General features: G+C 41.3%; 1 protein-coding gene and 1 pseudogene across 2 annotated transcripts in view; one reads left to right on the top strand and one right to left on the bottom strand.

Annotated features, from left to right (window-relative positions):
* The window catches only part of Syt4 (Synaptotagmin 4), a 413,267-nt gene that overhangs the window by 199,188 nt on the left and 199,527 nt on the right, over window positions 1-14,552 (bottom strand). The window lies entirely within an intron of this gene.
* LOC136858826 (uncharacterized) lies at window positions 9,706-11,900 on the top strand (annotated as a pseudogene).

Here is a 14,552-nt window from a genome sequence, read left to right as displayed (position 1 = left end):
TGCAACTTTGGAGTAAAGTTCGTCATCTATAGAATCTATTGTTACTATTGGGCTGTCCTCAAGGTTTTCAATGTATCTAACTATTATTATTATTATTATTATTATTATTATTATTATTATTATTATTATTATTATTATTATTATTATTATTATTATTATTATAATTATATACTTGTTCGGGTCATTCTTCTCCACATCCAAATCTGTGCTGTTTCCGATCTCTGTCGTTGACGTTTCTTCAGTGTCCAATTTTCACATCGATATGTAAGTACACCCCAGACAAAGTTCCTTCCTTGTTCCTATGTTTATGTACTTACTGCTTAGTAGATATTATTATTATTATTATTATTATTATTATTATTATTATTATTATTATTATTATTAATGTTGAGTGATATGAAATCTATTTCACTGTGCTTCCAACTAGACTGATCCTATATACTGTAACGTGACGACGGTGTAGTAGATAAATAAATAGTCTACTGGTAGAGTCTACTCTACGATTTATTAATTATCACTCACGGTTATACCATCGCACAAGTACACAATCACTCCAGTTAGCGCTCTTCCTTTGTTCTCAATGTCCAATCACATAAGTAGTTGCCTAGGCACAAGCTAACACATTAACACTACGATTACATCTGTGGCTGTCACTCGAGCCCTAGGGCAGTTCGCGAGTAAGCGGCCGCTACACAGTCACACAAGTTTGTACGTGGTACAAAGTCTTCAGTCTGCTTCCGTTATTCCTTTTCGCTCGGCACTGTCCTCCCTCGTCGTTCGGTTCACACGCAGTGCTCATGTGCCCCAAAGCTTTAACTTCCCAGCGCTGTCACTCACAGAACTGAACCACTTGCTCTCAACCGCTTACTCAGTTCACACACTGAACTACTCGGGCAAATCTCGCATTCCTGATACAGGCCAGGCTGGATCTTTGAGATACTTCGGGTTACAGAAACCCGTGGAAATCTCTGGAAAAGGAAAGCTCTGGGTTCAGGTTCTCCCCGCTGGAACGGCAGCAATAGAACGGTAGTGGGATAGCCACTGCGCGCCCGTCTCGTCTCTGACTGGTTGTCTGTAGGAACGAGAGGGTGGCGGCTGTAACTCGGCGATTCACTCGCCTTTGCAGCCAGGCTGATTTGCTCCACGCAGGCTTTATTACAAAATGACGTAGCGGAGGCCTCCCACGCCACAGTATAACAATAAGAATCTCTAGGAATTGATAATACCAGTAAGCACATAGAAATCTATCATCCTCGACACATGCCACATCGTATGACACTTTATGAAAAACTGAAGAAGAATGAACGAGTGCACTCGATACTTAACATGCTCTTTCATTCGAAAACCATTTACGTGAAGTGAGAAAATAATTATCATCTCTAGGTAAAATAAACCTGTCGATGTTTGTCTGCAGGTTTGTTCTGCCGCAATTCGGATACAACTGGCGATATTTCAATGCAATTTGTTAACCGTGCTGGTGTATTCTTAACATAAATACATGCTACTTTCAAGAAATACTAACGTGAACCGGGTGTGTGAGTGTTAGAGGGCTTGTCATAATGAAAAATAATTTTTAAAAGTAATTCTTGGACAGGTTGGTGAGACCCCAGTGCTGGATTATTTCAGCCAACAACCTCAACATACATTATCATCAGTTTGAACATAAAATGCAAGCACTAACTACAGAATATAGTTTTAAGACGATATTTTAACTCACCAGTTTACCAACCACCCCCAGAAACACACAATATTGATTACATCCCTCCATAGAGGTTTCGCGCCAGGAAGAGCATCCTGCCGTAAAACAGGGCCAAATCCAGATGTGCGACGCAATTCGCACCTGTGACCCCACAGTGATTCAAGAGACAACGAATCTTCCGATCTACAGGGAATCGATACTATTGCAAGTTCAGATTAATGAAATACGTAGGTCTACTTGTTAATTTTCATGGCAGATATATTTTATAGCAGTGATAATGTATTTTTATCATCTCAAAATGTTCAGGCAAAGCAGCTATATCCGTAAATGTACACGATCATATTTGCATAAAGACCACGTGGACCTCGCGGAGTGTTATGAAATGTTTGTTTATGCCAACTTTACTCCTTCGATGAAAGGAATTTTAGTTCATTTCTTTTCAAAATGATCCTTCTTAAAATTACGGTGTGGGGATTATTCGGCGGAGGGGATTATTCGCGTAAATACGGTACTACTGAGCGGGGATTTAAACTCAGGTCAACTGTGCAGAAAGTCACTATAATGACCATTAGTCCATTGAGGGAGGATGCATACCCAGGTCAACCTATAGGAAGCCATGTTTGCTGCTATTGGTTCCACATCGCACAGACTCAGACAGTTCTTATGGCGACGACGGGGTATGACAGGGCTAGGACTGGGAAAACAGCGACCGTGGCTTTAATTAAGGTAGAGCCACATCATGCCTTATGTGAAAATCGGGATCCACGGAAAAATATCTTCAGGGCTGTCGACAGTGGCGGGTTTGAACCCCCGAATGCAAGCTCACAGTCACGTAATCCGAAATGTGCAGCCAACTCAATCGGTGGGAAGCTGCTATGTTAGTAATTAGCCTACAAAGGGTCTAGTGAGCGGGTAATTCAACCCAAGACAACAATCCAGGAAACTACTAGGTAATCGCAGTACCACGCTGGCCACATTGCACGAGACTCGCTGCCATAGTACGTGTTGTCAGAGCATTATGCGCCACGTTCTTGACAGTCTTCACCCTTTGTAGCTTGCCCGGGGACATCCATTGTCATGCTTCATGAAAACTAAATGACAGTGAATAACATGGGCTGTAGTGAATGCTTTGTGCTCGGCCTGGCGTGTTTAACTCCGATCCACGATCGTGTACTGGGATTTTTTGAAGCGCGATCTTATTATACCCTAGAACTGAGCTGCAGGCGAGACTCATAGCATTCCATTGATGGAAAATGCTTTAATAAACAACTAGTGGATCAGTGCTGCTTCGCAGTATTCGTTGTAAATTGGTCAGATAACTCGTCTTGACATGCCTATCGTAGTGGTATTGTCTTGCACGCCCTTTTGAATAGTTTTATGAACATTTATTCCCGGTAAATAATAACTGAATCATCCGTAATGCAGTTTTTGACACTTCTTTCCATGCAATGTTCACTGTGCTTCGATCAGTCGGGCATATCTGGAACTTAACATTTTCAAACGAACTTGCCCGAAAGTGTGCGACATACAATTGGCCTGACTGGATACTGGTACGGGGAAGTAGACACCCACTTTTTCAAGAGTTTGTCCCTATGCTCTATTAATGGTCATACAAACGGCCAGTCGACTTGATACCTTTCCGTCTGTACGTACGTCGACTGCTTTCTCTTAGCAACATGTAAGTTATCAGGAACGTTCTGCCATCTGTTGAGTATATTCAGAAGCTGGGGAAGGTCAGAGAATCAGAGTATCTAGCAGGGGATAGTATTCTTCCATGATCAGAGGAAGTGAATACCCTCTGGCTTGACAGGTAGTAATCAAATATGGCTGCACGCAATGAATCACATTACTAAGGATGAAAATTACATCTATAAGAATATTAATGAAAGTGTTAGTCGCTTAGCAACCGCTAAGTTTTTTTTTTTTGCTATTTGCTTTACGTCGCGCCGACACAGATAGGTCTTATGGCGACGATGGGATAGGAAAGGCCTAGGAGTTGGAAGGAAGCAGCCGTGGTCTTAATTAAGGTACAGCCCCAGCATTTGCCTGGTGTGAAAATGGGAAACCACGGAAAACCACTTTCAGGGCTGCCGATAGTGGGATTCGAACCTATTATCTCCCGGATGCAAGCTCACAGCCGCGCGCCTCTACACGCACGGCCAACTCACCCGGTCAACTGCTAAGTGCCGAATGTATTGCGGGTTAGGGTAAGCCTTCGCCTGCAATTACTGGAGTGGTCATTTATTGATTCGATTTTAGAATTACTCAACATTGAGTGAACTTAGGGACCTATCAATGTCTGATGATTCGCCGTCAGTTATTTCGGAGAGAATAAAAAAATAATGAAGTAAACCGGTCCAGTGGAACGATTGGACGGACGGACGGATTTGCTAAAGCTGTTCTTAGTAAACTTTTTAAAATATATAGATAACCTTCGTTAAAATAAGTATAAAACTAATGGGAACTGTTTGGTTTGGGCCAGACCGATTGAAATAATCAATTAAGCCACCAGAACATCTGAACAGTGGTGATGGTGGTAATTATTGTTTTAAAAAGGAGTACAACTAGGTAACCATCCTCTCTTAACAGTAATCAGAGGTTAGAAAGGGAAGAGGTCAGACATTTCCAAGAATGAAGGTATCGGCAAAAGAAAAAGAACGGACACGAAGAGCGTGAAAATTAACTCATTCGGGCTCACAAACCCAACACCGTTGTGATCGTAAGAGAACAAGAGGTCATTTAGGAAATATGAAAGCGAGGAGCCTAACATAAGTAAGTGGAAGCAATGCCTACTCTCACACGTTCAGAGCTCCTGGTTACTGTGGATGTATTTTACCACTCCAATCTACATGGAGTGATTTTGAACAGAAATTAGCCCGTTTACTCGTATGTGCTATATTAATAGCATGCGTGTTTATATATAGATGACCAAGATTTCATACTACATAATAAGCTTACAGTATTTTAGATTCTATCATATACCGAGCTCGATAGCTGCAGTCGCTTAAGTGCGGCCAGTATCCAGTATTCGGGAGATAGTGGGTTCGAACCCCACTGTCGGCAGCCCTGAAGATGGTTTTCCGTGGTTTCCCATTTTCACACCAGGCAAATGCTGGGGCTGTACCTTAGTTAAGGCCACAGTCGCTTCCTTCTCACGCCTAGCCCTTTCCTATCCCATCGTCGCAATAAGACCTATCTGTGTCGGTGCGACGTAAAGCAACTTGCAAAACATAAAAAATAAAAAAATATATATATCATGAACTATACAGAAAAATTAAAACCCTAAAATTTTGATATATTCATGTCCTTCTTGGACATTAACTTTACAAATTCATCGTATCACCTGCTTGCCACCAGTTTAACATCATATAAACACATAGACGTTTTGGGGGCTTAAAGGATAGGCAAGGGCTAGGTTTGGGGTGATAGCGACCGTAGTTTTTATTTTCCTTGTGTGAAAATGGGAATTATTAAAACCAATCTTCATAACTACAGACGCTGCAGTTAGAACTTCTCATCTACCAAATATAACAGCAAAAATGCCCTAATAGTTTAAAAAATTCAGCGAATAACCATGAAAAAAGTTCATAATGTCTCTGTCTTCGAAATATAACTCAGGGAATAGTATAAAGCTCCCGAAGTGTGGAATTTACTCATAGTACGGTATCTGCAGTAGACCGATAATGGAACGATTGAACGTTCTTTAATGCCGTCCTTTATTAAACTGAGTTTAATTTTGGAACACTGGTGAAAAGAGTTCACGTTCTAAACGGTCTATAAATATAAGAGAGTTTTAAATTATTCTCACGCGGACATTAAGAGTCGTGCAGAACGAGGCGCTTTGCTCTAGAGGAGTGGGGCGAGGTCTCCAGGCTTTCATTAGATTATTAAACCTTTGTTCTCCCCAAATCTTGATGTTATTAGCGAGAAGGCAGGCTTCACTTTCATGTCTGCCGCCTCTTTACTCTCCAAACCTTATTAGCAAGTTATACTTAATTCTAGAAGATGGTTACTTCGGGAGAACCTTCAATGGCTTCAACGAACAGTAATGTGTATGAGATCGACCGAGTACCACACTTGGTTAGGAGTTAGTCTTCTATGTCCAAGTCTGGCGCTTTGCAATGAATTTGAAGACCTCGTAAACGTGGGAATCTTCGTCAGTAGGCTATATTTTATGGCACGTAAAAGAACCCTTTCAGAGCAAATTTACAGGACTTCTATGACACTCTAAACGATTTGATTAATGGAAATTAAACTCATATTTCTTATTTAATTTAGTTTGTTTCGACCCATAAAGGATCACATAAAGTAAATTATGACTTCTTGTAATTTTTCTTATTCTTCCAGAATTCTTTCATATGTCGCTATGTTTAGCTGGACATTCGTCAGGCCATTTTCTCCTAGATCTGCTGGGCTTATCTTCTGAAGCAATTTCTCAAGTGTAGATCTTATGTCTGAAAGTTCTGCGGTCTTCCATATCTGTAGGTGTGATGTTGGCGTTATTGAGATCAGTTTGGACTAGTTTGATCCAAACCGTTTTCGTCTTTATTGTTTGTGATTAGACTGATTACATCAATATTTTCTTTGTTAGTCGGTCGCCATCTAGCCGCAAATGTGTCCATCAAATTTCAATCGTCGTTTACGGAAGTCTGTTTCAATGTTTGAGTATTTGTCTGTGACCTTGTGTGATTGTAGACGATATCCTTCATCTGCAAGTTTTGGGCCAAGGATTTTTCGGATGATTTTTCCTTTCAGCTTTCTTGATATTTTACAGATTCCCTTTGTAATTGAAGTTTAAGGTTTCACTGGCATAGAGTGTTTCAGGTTTGACGACCGTCGTGTAATGTCGAATTTTTGTGTTAATACTCATGCGTTTCTTGTTGTAGATGTTCGCGGTTTTCCCATACGCTTTCCGTATTTTGAGGTCACGTGTTTTTTGTGCTATTATTTCTGTACCTGCAAGTCCAGTGATTTCACCTAAGTATTTGAAATGATTAACCTTGTTTACTGTGCCGTATTTTGTTATCAACGTTTGTGGTTCAATGTGTTTTGTAGCCATGAATGCAGTTTTTGTGAAGGAGATTTGTAAACCAACTTCCCCAGCACATTCTTTGAGGACTTCAATCTAGTGAAGTGCCGTCTCCTCATCTCCGGAGAGGATTGCCAGATCATCAGCAAAGTAACGTTGATATTATTCTGTTTTCTTCCTAACTCATATTATTATTATTATTATTATTATTATTATTATTATTATTATTATTATTATTATTATTATAATAGTTTTCTCTGTGATTCAATGGTCGAGTATCAGCCTCCCAGGGTTCAAATCCGGCAGATATAAGTACTGGTATTTCTGATTAGGAGAAAACATGTCCATTCGACAATTCATGTCATACGATAACGACATGAAAATGATTTCTGACGACACATTCTACGTTTTTCTGAAAATATTAAAAATCAGCAATAGGTTGACTAATCGAGATCCAGTTTTGACGTGACGGCGTCTTACAAGTCAGCCACTCATGTTTGGAAAGCTAGCGTCACGAAATTTCATTCTCGAGTCCTTGGGATACACATTCCACAGATGGCATCAGGTCGCCGGGGAATCTACTCCGCGAACCTGTGGTTTCGAATGACTCAATACGCTTCGAACCATTGCAACGAGCGAATGGCCGATCCGATCGGAGCAATTCTGGTGTCACTTTGTTCGCAAACGAACAGAATACTGTAACTATTAAAATAACCAACAAAAAGAACGAACATAAATAACAGCACACACAATGATTCTATAACGAAAACCGTTTTCTTTAAACTTGACAAGCCAAATAAGCGATTTAGTAACTTAAAAGTCGAAATATCAATTCCCTCCCCCCTCCCCCTCTTTTCCCTTCACTCTACGTGGGATATTCTTAGAAAGCTGATTCTGCGCCCGATACAATGGTAACACAACACCTGCCTACGATCCTAAGGATCAAGTTATATGTGGTGGAAAATATGAGAAGTCCGCCTCTGTGGTGTAGTGGTTAGTGTGATTATCTGCCACCGCCGGCGGCCCAAGTTCCATTCCCGGATCTGCTACGAAATTTTTAAAGTGTTACGAGGGCTGGAACGGGGTCCTCTCAGCCTCGGGAGGTCAACTGAGTAGAGGGGGCTTTCATTTCTCACCTCAGCTATCCTCGAAGTGGTTTTACGTGGTTTCTCCACTTCTCCTCCAGGCAAATATCGGGATGGTACCTAACGTAAGGCCACAGTCGCTTCCTTCCCTCTTCCTTGTCTATCTCCTTACAATCTCCCCATATCCTCACAAGGCTCCTGTTCAGTAAAGAAGGTGAGGGCGCCTGGGAGAGGTAATGGTCCTCTTGCCCAGTTGTACACGCCCGACTCAAATTCTCGCACTCCAGGACACTGCCCTTGAGGCGGTAGAGGTGGGATCCCTCGCTGAGTCCGAGGGAAGAACCAATCCTGGGCGGTAATCGGATTAAGAAAGAAAGAAAGAAATAAAGAAGAAAATATGATAAATAATTTGCTTCATATCAACTTTTGACTGTAAATTCCGACCCCTGATGCCTTTATCGTTGAATATTTTTTGTCCGACGTAACGAAACCATTGCAGTAAGCTTAGGACATTTACGGCAGAGGTTTCAGCACAGACACCGACAGGTATGGAGTGATACGGAGTGCGTGCTCGGGCTGTGCAGGGCGGTCGGGTATATGAGCGTAAGAGGTTTGGCCATACTGATAAGTAATTTGAAACAATTTAGTCTGATATCTGGCGCCGTTGTCATTTTATCAGCTACAGAAGTTAGCCAATCACATCGCTTCGCGGGCGATTTCAAATGGACTTTGCCAGGCGGTGTTGCTAGATCTGCACGTAACTTAAGACTGGCTTGAGAGTTATGCCGAGAACGGCATCAAACACTAAGGCCGCGTGCACACCGAGCGCGATTCGCATAGTGTGTCGCGTGTTGCTCAACGCTAAGCATAACCAGTGCTAAGCCAGGCGTTCACAACATGCACGCTCTTACAGCTAAGCGAAGCTCCAGATAACGAGCAGTGTTGGTTAACTGCTTAGGCCGCGTGCATACCCAGCGCGCTTCGCATAGTGTGTCGCGTGCTGCTCAACGCTAAGCATAACCAGTGCTAAGCCAGGTGTTCACAACATGCACGCTCTTATGCTACGTGCACACCGAACGCGCTTCGCATAGTGTGTCGCGTGTTGCTCAACGCTAAGCATAACCAGTGCTAAGCCAGGCGTTCACAACATGCACGCTCTTACAGGTAAGCGAAGCTCCAGATAACGAGCAGTGTTGGTTAACTGCTTAGGCCGCGTGCATACCCAGCGCGCTTCGCATAGTGTGTCGCGTGTTGCTCAACGCTAAGCATAACCAGTGCTAAGCCAGGTGTTCACAACATGCACGCTCTTAGGCTGCGTGCACACCGAGCGCGCTTCGCATAGTGTGTCGCGTGTTGCTCAACGCTAAGCATAATCAGTGCTAAGCCAGGTGTTCACAACATGCACGCTCTTAGGCTGCGTGCACACCGAGCGCGCTTCGCATAGTGTGTCGCGTGTTGCTGAACACTAAGCATAACCAGTGCTAAGCCAGGTGTTCACAACATGCACGCTCTTATGCTACGTGCACACCGAGCGCGCTTCGCATAGTGTGTCGCGTGTTGCTCAACGCTAAGCATAACCAGTGCTAAGCCAGGTGTTCACAACATGCACGCTCTTAGGCTGCGTGCACACCGAGCGCGCTTCGCATAGTGTGTCGCGTGTTGCTCAACGCTAAGCATAACCAGTGCTAAGCCAGGTGTTCACAACATGCACGCTCTTAGGCTGCGTGCACACCGAGCGCGCTTCGCATAGTGTGTCGCGTGTTGCTCAACGCTAAGCATAACCAGTGCTAAGCCAGGTGTTCACAACATGCACGCTCTTACAGCTAAGCGAAGCTCCAGATAACGAGCAGTGTTGGTTAATTGCTTAGCATTACGTCGCTTTTCCTGAAGCTATGGAATAAGAAATTATTCATGCAGTGTTTCAAAGAGAAGAAATATGGAACCCAAGACACAAAAACTATTAAAATATAACTGTTTTGCAAAAGAAGTGGATTGAAGTATCTACAAAGTTGGCATAAACGGGCAAGTTTTATTGTATTCCAATAGTAAACATATACAGTAATATTCTGACACTTTAAACTGGGATTAACATTGTGACAGGATGGGTAACTTTGTCACATAGTGCATAGAATGTCCCAGACTCTGTCATATCGGTTTATAATTTTACTGACGGCAGGTGGTAACATGAAGAATTATATCGCTCTGCAGGCTAATAGTGGGCTTGGAAGTAAATATTTCTATTTATGAACGATAATAATTGTCATAAATTTCCTCCACTTTGGTATCGGTAGTAATATGTATATGTTAAATGTAATTATTCTGCCAGGCTACACATCCAGTGCTATTAAATAAATCGTAGAAAGTACCTCGGATGTTTTTAACTCCGTACTAGAAACAACATTGTGTTGGTGTGTTAGTCCGTAATGAATTACCGACGTGAGCAATCAGGTTCTGACCACCTACCGTCTGGAGAGGTTCGTGGATTAAAATGAAGTTGTGAAGGACGAAAATAGCTTTCACAATATTACTTGCATTAATAATACTAATTTCGTGTGGCTATTTCTAGCCGAGTGCAGCCCTTATAAGGCAGACCCTCCGATGAGGGTAGGCGGCATCTGCCATGCGTAGGTAATTGCGTGTTATTGTGGTGGAGGATAGTGTTATGTGTGGTGTGTGAGTTGCAGGGATGTTGGGGACAGACATTGGGGTTAACCAATGAAGGTTAAAATCCCCGACCCGGCCGGGAATCGAACCCGAGACTCTCTGAACCGAAGGTCAGTACGCTGACCATTCAGCCAACGAGTCAGACATTACTTGCATTGGAAACATCAGTTTCTATTGCTTTCAGTAAAACCCGCCACTTACTGCACATAATACCAAAGGCACATTCTACATTTCTTCTTGCCCTTGAGAGTCGATAATTACAAACGTTTTCGATTGTCTAAAATTCTTTGGGGATATGGCCTCATCAAGTACTGTCAACGAGGGTATGCTTCATTACCAATAATGACAAAAGAAGCGACATCCTGAGTCTGTGGGAGTTCTCGTGCAGGTGGAACATTTAGGGTATTATTTTCCAATAATTTGTATAAAGAGGTAGTTCTAAAATTTCCTCCATCATTTTGGCGTTCAACCGCCCCAAAATCAACAACCAACAGCTTGCAATCTGCATCAACAAGAGCTTGTAACAATATTGTAAAGTAATCTTTATAATTATAATATAAAGAGCCGGATTTAGCCGGACATTTAATTTCTACGTTTTTGCCGTCCAACGCTCCCAGACAATTGGGAAAATTCCATTTCTCCCATTAATTTTCAGTTATTTTCGCAACATTTCAATTGTAGGGGTTGGAAGGTATGTCGCCCGTCAAACAGTCTATATTACTATACAAGTCCGTTTAATAATATGATGAACTGTCGACACGCCCAATCGAAAGTTAAACGCCGAAGAATGAAATGACTCTCCAGTAGCAAGATATCAGAAAGAAATAGCAAACAGGTTCATTTAATTATAAATAGTTGTTTAAAATGTAGTAAATAAAGTTAGATAAATCTGTAAGTCACATTCTTTCATAATATATTGTATAATTTGAAAAGTCAGTACGAACGACTTATTTTCTCATTCAGATATATTCTTTGTTTATATTTCAGTTAAAAGCGTGAAAGCCAAATGGAAATATTTTAGAGATTACTTCCAATGTGAGTGCAAGAAACTGAATCATCTGAGATCTCGCGCAGGAGCCGATGATCGTGTCAATATTTTGACGCGATGCTCTTCATTAAAGATGTTTTCAACTTCTGACAAAGTCGAATCAAGTCTAAAAGAAGGATCAGAACCTGACAGAAGTCAGGAAGGAATATCCGAAGACTCTACTGAACATGAAATAATACAGTCACCGTTACCACAAAGTGAAGAGTCCATGCCACGAAGCAAATCTTCGTGTTCGTCTTCACGTGTTAAAAAACAAAAGAAAACACAAGAAGTTGAACTGTTGGCTGTTGAAAAAGAAAATTGGATTTGTTATTGAAAGAAGCGGAACGGGAAGAAGATGCTGATTTTCTTCTTGAATTTGTTGAATATGTTTGAATTTTCAGTCGCTTTTCCATGTCAGCTGTTCTAGTGGTAAAAGTTTAGATTTTAATATACGATGCTTTAATAAAATGCTTCAATTACATCTTGGAATACGAAAGTAATAAACAGTGCATAAATTAATTGATTATTAAAATATTCTGCAAAGTTAACCCAAGTTTTGGGTGATCCATGTCGAAGTAATAAATCAAAGGGTTTATGAACAAACTGGCAGCTCTAATTACACCAGTTTACCTTGGCATGCGACAGTTATTTGTTTCTTTATTGAAGAGCTTACATTTGTAAACAAATTAGGCTATAGCTAAATATGAGTACTCTATAACATAAAAATGTAGGCGCGTACATCATGAAAGAAAACAACGCGAATTTAACAAATGTATATCTCTGCAAAACCAATGTTTGTCAGTTGGAGTGGTGACAGTCTTACAATTTAACTATGCTCAATTATTATCATAATATTAATGAAATAAATAACATAATTTCACACAACAGTGGAAATACATTACTGGTAGTACAAATAATAGTGATGCTGGTGTTTGAAATATCATCCAAACTTAGCCTAAGTTTTAGGTTATACATGCTAAATCAATAAATCGAAGGGTAAAAATCACAGCGCCCAAAGACATTCCAATATTGAGTGACTAAAATGTCAAAAGGTCACTTGCTTGATATGATCAGCTTGTGAAAAACTAAATGAAGTCATATTTATATGTTTCTTTGTCATATTTAACTTGTTTCCTCCACAGGGTCTACTCATTAGCAAAAGACTTAAACAGTTTTAGGCCTATAGTGTTTGCTAAGGTTATTTACTCACCAGAATATGCAGCACAGTTATGACATTCTACACTGTCTATGTAGCACTGTTCCTCATCCAAAATTAGTGTGACTGTATAACCTTTGGATCTGACCTTGTGCTCAGGGCATATTTTGCATTTTACTATACATTTCCTACTTTGTCGCTTCATTTGAACATAACCTATTATACTGTCACCATAATTTTATCTGCCAGGACTGTAACATGAATGTAGTTTACTTTTCAGTATTACGGTAGGTGTACAAAAAATGAGCTAAATATATTTCATGTTTGTCTTTCTTGGGCCCCGGAAGTGGGAGGCCAGTTGCCGAAACCATAAATCTATATTTTTCAGGAATGATAGGTTATAGAACTATAGTACTATAATACTAGCTACATTTTTACGTTAGTGTTGAAGTCCGATTTGCTACTTTAGTAACGGTGAAAGCCCGAAAATGTAATGTTATTCTCTAATATTGGAATCAATCTAGAAGTAAATGGCAAATTTGATTTAAGTGATTTTGTCCATATTCATTGTTTTCCTAATACTATGAGTTACAATACATTGCATATATATAAAAGATGCCACTTACCAATTTGCTTTTGATCCGCGAATTTCTGCGGCCACAAAATAGTTGCTATTTTTCAAGAATGACATTACTATGTTGGCATCCCCACGTGGTAGACTGTCTAACTGTGCTTTTTTGAATCCTTCTTCTGTTATTTTGAAGTTATCTGCGATCACGAATAATAAACAATCGGCTTTTAGCAATAGTTGATGCACAATGGTTGGTAGAGCTGCATGCGGCTCTGGATCGTGACGTCACAGCCCGCCGTTTACGTCAGTGGACGTTTTACTCGCCTTGCGGAAAGATAATTTTAAATCTATTTTTAATGGTAGAAATTTAATATTCTTACATAATATATCATTGGTGTAATTTTCAATTTTTTTTTACGCATGTTCCCTATTGAGGCATTTGAAAATCGACCAGTCCCCCTTATACTAGAAGCATCCCTCGTATAATCATCAACACATACACCCACAAGGATACCGAAATATCAATATAATTCAACTTCTACTTATTACCATTGTTGTTTTCCTTGCTATTTACTTTACGTCGCACCGACACAGATAGGTCTTATGGCGACGATGAGACAGGAAAGGGCTAGGAGTCAGAAGGAAGCGGCCGTGGCATTTATTAAGGTACAGCCCCGGCATTTGCCTGGTGTGAAAATGGGAAACCACGGGAAGCCATCTTCAGGGCTGCCGACAGTGGGGCTCGAACCCACTATCTCCAGAATACTGGTTACTGGCCGCACTTAAGCGACTGCAGCTATCGAGCTATCACAGTTGCTATTTTTTAAGAATGATGTTACACTTAGAGTCATTCTCGCTGTCGCTATCACAATGGCACAGTTCACAGCCCGCGCACGACAGTCACACAGCCCCTTTTGACATACACTGTCTGTACCGACTTCGTTCAGTGATCCATGCCGATGCCCAGTCGATATTTCCCACGCTGCTCCAGACACAACGTTTACTCCACAGCAGCTGGACCGAGAGACTGAACTCCTTGACGACAGACAAGCAGAACCAACATTCAATTCCTCGGAGAGAGCACTGCACAGACTGCCTCCTCAATTCAGGTTGTCACTGTCCACAGCGGCACTCACTCACACTGAACTCTCCATTCGATCCAACTGAAACCAATCTACTCTGCCTTAAATAGTGAGGCAGGCCCTTCCTGAAGCTTCGGGAATAGAGGCGCCTCCTGTGTCTTCTCGAAAGCGAATGCTCTGGGAGTACTGTCCAGATCCTTCTCACATTGCCGGACGCCTACAGTCAGGTAACAGGG

Source organism: Anabrus simplex, chromosome 1 (genome assembly GCF_040414725.1).
Source record: "Anabrus simplex isolate iqAnaSimp1 chromosome 1, ASM4041472v1, whole genome shotgun sequence".
NCBI classification, from domain to species: Eukaryota; Metazoa; Arthropoda; class Insecta; order Orthoptera; family Tettigoniidae; genus Anabrus; species Anabrus simplex.
This window is presented reverse-complemented; position numbering and strand designations above follow the sequence as displayed.